Raw genomic sequence first — 5191 nt, forward strand, 5'->3', positions numbered from 1 at the left:
AACTGAAGTGTCCACTTTTGTTTCAGTGAGTGATGGCATTAGCCCAATCAAATTATTGTCTCCTATGGACTTTTTTTCCTTTGAGTGTCAGTTCAAACAAATTAAAAGAACATAGTTTTGTCCCTTCCCTAAGTGAATGTACTGTACATAATCTTGTGTTTATTTGCAAAGGTTTTGAAATATTTATGCTCTACCCCTGTGGACAGTTTTCATGGCACATGATGTCTTATAGAAATGGTTCAATGAAATGAACATTAGTATTGATTAATTGGATTGTCCGGCAGTAACCTGGATGTTGTTCATGGAGAGATATGTTGAATAAGTTTTTCAAGTCTCATTTTTCACCAATAAAAAAACAAAAAATGGGGGAGTCCACCTAAATTACAAATGTTTTTACACTTAATAAATTAATTTAATAACTTTTGTTATGTCGACCTGTTTTATGCTCTCTTTTCCAGCACGTGCAATGTGGGACGAGTCATCTATGCTGTTATGAGGAGTGTATAGTATATACAAATACATCTGTCAAGGAATCAACATTTTTGTCGCGTTAGTATCCTTTTTGGGTTGGATCTAACTTGACAGTAAAAAGAAGTAAAAAATGCCAAAGAGGTCAGCTAAATGCAAACGCATTAGATTGCATTTCAATATGATAGACTCCTGTGCACTCACACAGGAGAAGGAACACTTTTATCAAGCTACCATTATTGAAAATGGTGCATTGTGTCCTACAGCTTTACATTGTCAGTCTATTTTTTTCTCCTTAAGATCATAATGTTCCTTGCAGATCTGCTTCCCCTGGTATTGATCACTCTGATTTATGGCTATACTGACCATCGAGCACAAATTAACTTCAGTGCAGAAACTAAGTTTGACCAACAGCCATCACTTCCATCATTCTCTATCCTACTATATTGGATGGGAATAGCTAGGTAAGGGATTTTTGTATTTTGACTGACTTATTCCCACTACACCTACAGGATGCCTGACCATTTTTTATAAAACCTGGGGCGCTATGCAATAGCATTTTTCAATAATGTTTATGGTTTTTGTTTTCCTGGTGCATACTCTTTACAGATTTCTGCACAGAGTAACTTTGCAAAGTGGGAGCAGTGGTGAATGCAACTTTTGGCTTCCATCACAGAGATGACGTTCTACATTACTGCAGCCTGCTGCAGGGACAACCAATGCTGCCACCAAATGTTGATGAAGAGATTGTTAAGGGCACTCACTGGGACCTTCACTTGGGTGTAACCTGTTCATAATCACCTGTGAGTGCCTAAAACGGACAGATGGACAGTTTATTAAACGTTATCAATTTAACATGCAGCGGTTAGACTCCTTTCTGTGATAATTAGCATGTTCAGTATCTTCATTTGGCATCCTTTTCACTGAGACTCAGGTCTAAAAATGGGGTAGACAGGCACTCGAGGGTCAACGCACTTTGTTGACTGTACAGGGTATCTGTATGATCATCGGAGGCATTAAACACAGGGAGCAAGACGATTTAACAGTCGTTCAGATCTTGAGTGAGCTCAGCTTGCTCTCAATATCCATAGGGGGTAATGTAATGGCAGCCACACACACACACACACACAAGCATATATTATATATTATAACTCTTAAACAATAAGACTGCCACACTGACAGATTCATAACAACTTAGATTTGAGCCCAAAATGCTGTAATAAATTGTCTCAGGTGTGTTTGCGCACCACCCTCTTCTCAAAAGCCCTTTGGTAATCTTTGTGTGGGTGAGGCTGCAAGCAACATCCCTAGGCAACGCCAAGCGTCTCGTTTCATGGCATTCGTTGGAGGATTGCATTCATCAGGAAAAACAGGTGACACGCACGGTTGTTAAATCAAAGTGGATTAGCTCATGTCTTCATTTGGTGCGAGATAATCAGTGTTCACAATCTGGACACTAACAATTCTGGTTTTTATTTATATATAATAGACACACAAAAACAAAACTCTGCAAAGTCATGTAAAAATAAAAAAGAGATAATAAACAATGCAAAGAAGACAGTAGAGCTCCGAGGTACCTCCTTTAAAAAGAAAACTCTACAAGCACAGAGTACAAGTACGGAGCCAGCGAGTACAAATCTGTTTCCATCCACTTTAAAAAAGTTTTTCCATGTTTTATTGGGTTAACAACATTGAATCAAAGTGATTTTATGTGGCCTCTAATAATATAGTGGTGGGCAGCTTCTCTTAACTTCCTGAGCTTCCAGCTTTTCTTATTGTGCTTCCGAGCATGATGTAAGATAGGCTGCAACAACAAAGCCACTCTTGAGTGATTCAAGTATTTACACTTTCTTAAACAAGTTTGCGGTTTCGCTTTCTCTGAGATGTTTATTGTTAGAGACATTTTCAGACGCTGCGCTTACCGAGAGTGAATTTATTTTTATGGGGTCCACCAGCAAGCTAAACCTTAATAAGTCAGGAAACATGCTTTTTAATTGCTGCTCATATTTAAAACATCTGTATAAACTTGATGTAATTTTTAATTTTCATTGTCATTTTTGGGTTTTCAGGCGTCAAACAGAGCAACAGTCCTATTTCTCTCCCACGTAGCTCGCACTCCAGCAGATTGTATAGCAGTTAAGGATTGGACTAGCGTATCAGAGCTTGAAAGCACGCTGGGCCTTAGTGCACAGTTGAGATACTCTCTCTCTCATGGTTATCGTTTATACTCTCTAGATGCTAAATATCAGGATGTATCTCTATATATACATCTCATGAGTTTTAATGATCCGGTCGAGGCGTTCGTTGTAGTCAAGTAGACACTCACTCCTTAGGAGTATATGTCTCTAGGGAGAGAAGTAAAAGAGCAGAGAGGAGAGGATCCCATCTAGTACGCTCTGGAGTGTTGACACAATTTCTTGTGTTGCTACCTGCTGCAATACCCTGATTGGCCTCATCTTCACACTGAAGACCCACTCCACATATATGATATCCATATCAGCGATGGCCAAGGGGGCATGCACATGGGTCAGTACACACTAGAGGGTACCTGCTTCTACCACCCCACTATGAGGTCACTGCTGGCCATCTACTCGCTGCCAACTCGTGTATTAATGCAGCTCTATTGTCACCCAGCCAACGTTGCAACAGGTGTGTGTGGTGTGCATGTCTATTGGGGTGAAGGGAAAATTAAATTGCTTTTGTTTAAGCAATGAACTGCCTGTTGCCTGCCTTCTTAACTTGCCCCTGTGCATGATGAGTCAGCAGACGGAAGGTTGTTCTCGCCTGCAGTGAGGTAAAGTTGTGCTTGTGCATGCCAAAACTCTGAAAGCATGTGAAGGTGAAAAGGACCAAATACGGAAGAAAGTTTAGATTCAGAATCCCGGATAGATCTAAGTAATTTGAGAAGGGAAGAAAAACATCTCAACAGAGAGGTAAGTCATAGCTATAAACTTGCTTGTTGGAAAGGGCTCTCATGGGTGTGTATATCAGCCAGCAGGTCACCAACGTGGTCCACTGTCGCGGTGGGAGGGACTTCCTTGCAGTGCGATTGTTGCCAACAGTGCTGATGGCCTGCTGCGCTGAACCTCAGAGCAGAGAACATCGAGGCCATGCTGCCCACTCCTCCATCTCCGCAGGGTTTTCAAATGCTTTAATTTTGAAAAGAGAGAAAACCTCCATCAACTCAAGTTAGAGACTACTATGTACCTGATATTAAGTTATGGTGTTCGAATTATGAGACAAAACACTAAAGTGGGATTTAGTGCTGGTTTCATGTTATTTGGGGCTTGAACTAGTCTTCTTTTGTTACTGAGCTATAACCCTCGCCTCCCTGCAGTACTTCATTGGTGGTCACAGTGTTGGCCATGGTGCCAGAGCTTCCTGAGATTGTCAATGGGATCTGCAGTTTGGCTCTGGCAGAACAACATCAGGCCTGAAGGTAGGACTGCTCGTGATGTAAATAATAATGTAATTTCAATTGACTGGGACCCAACCACCTGAATGTTTCGACACTGAATGGCCTCGGTATGAACACCAATAATTAATGTTTATGGTAATTTTTTTCATTATGTTTGAACATTAGAAATCCTCAACTGTTATTGATTTAATTAATACACAGGACAAATAGAGCCATTGTGACTGGTTTGACTTTTAAATTTTCCTTTTTTCTTCTGCAGCCTTGAGTGGGCAGCTGCAATTGCTGTGGGCAGGTCTGCATGATTCAGATTCCATTGCTCATCCTCTTCAAATGCATCTATGTAAGAGTCAAAGTATTTATTTTTTGCAGATTTAATTTTTTTTTTTCTTGTTTCAATAATTGTTATACGTCGCAATGACTTGATCAAAATTTTCCCCCCAGGATGTTGGATTGTCCTTGTGTTCAGGATGACATTCATCGTTGTGGCCAGCAATCTTCAGTGTCATCTGGTGGAACTACATCTTCATGGATGAAATGTGATTACTTTCAAAGGGTAAGGTCGTTAAAAGTGATTTCAACCGAGCAGAAATGGAATGAAATCCACTTCACAGGGATTTGACATGGGGGGAAAAAAGTTTGCAAAAATGTTTGTAGATTGTACTTCAGATTATGATGGTTTTCTGTTTTTGTTTGCAGGCACCGCTCTTATGTGGTGGTTTATCTGCATCTCTTTTGGCGCCGTTTACTTCTTTGCTTCCTGTGCTGCCACGCTTTGTTGGATTTCCCGTCCAGTACTGCTGTACCAGAGGAGAAGATATACTGAAGCCCATGAGAGGATGATGCCATCGCTCAGCTCGAAATACAGTAGAGGTGAGTGATGACATACTACGAGGTGACGGTTGTGTGCGCTTGTGTGTAGTACACCATGAGAGAAAAAGATGGATTAGAGATATAGTTCTATTTCTATGGTCCGCTGTATAAAGTGAAAGAGCCTGTAAAATATAATTTATTGATGGTGTTTTGTGTGCTTGAACATTTTTTGTTCCGCGCAGTTCAAGACGTTTTTATGCCTTACTATACTATGTCGCTTTTTTTAAAATCGTTTTTATGAGTTTTTATGCCTTACTACACAATGACATTTTTATGACTTTTTATTCCTTACTATACTGTGAATTTTTTATCCTTACTATTCTATAACTTTTTGTGTATAATATATTTGCTAGCCCTATATGTCAATATATGATGTTGTTCCAATTTCTAACAGGTTTCAAGTGTAATTTTTACATATATACATATATATATACA

This window comes from Seriola dumerili, unplaced genomic scaffold (assembly GCF_002260705.1).
Source record: "Seriola dumerili isolate Sdu_G_001 unplaced genomic scaffold, Sdu_1.0 BDQW01000138.1, whole genome shotgun sequence".
NCBI lineage: Eukaryota > Metazoa > Chordata > Actinopteri > Carangiformes > Carangidae > Seriola > Seriola dumerili.